Raw genomic sequence first — 604 nt, 5'->3', positions numbered from 1 at the left:
CTTTTATGTTTTCTGTAGGTTGATGATCATGAGAAGTCACAAAATCAATTAAAAAAGCAAAAACAGAATGAAAAACAGAAAAAAAATAGCACACCCTGGAGGAAGATCCTGCTGGCGTTTAAATGCCAGTAAGGTTAGCAGATGGGCATTTAACGCCCAGTCTGGCACCATTCTGGGCGTTTAACGCCAGAAAGGGCACCAGACTGGCGTTAAACGCCAGTAAAGGGCAAGAACTTGGCGTTAAACGCCAGAAATGGGCACCAGCCCGGCGTTTAACGCCAGATTTGGCACAAAAAGCAAATTTGCTCGCCACTTGGTGCAGGGATGACTTTTCCTTGACACCTCAGGATCTGTGGACCCCACAGGATCCCCACCTACCCCACCACTCTCTCTCTTCTTCACCCATTCACCAATCACCTCAACTCCTCTTCCCCAAAAACCATTCACCTATCAAATCCCATCTTTCTCTTCACCACTCACATCCATCCTTCATAAAACCCCACCTACCTCACCATTCAAATATAAACCACTTTCCCACCCAAACCCTCCCATAGATGACCGAACCATCACCCTCCCCCCACTCCTATATAAACCCATCTTCACT

This window comes from Arachis duranensis, chromosome 7 (assembly GCF_000817695.3).
Source record: "Arachis duranensis cultivar V14167 chromosome 7, aradu.V14167.gnm2.J7QH, whole genome shotgun sequence".
NCBI lineage: Eukaryota > Viridiplantae > Streptophyta > Magnoliopsida > Fabales > Fabaceae > Arachis > Arachis duranensis.
Note: the sequence above shows the minus strand (reverse complement) of the source record.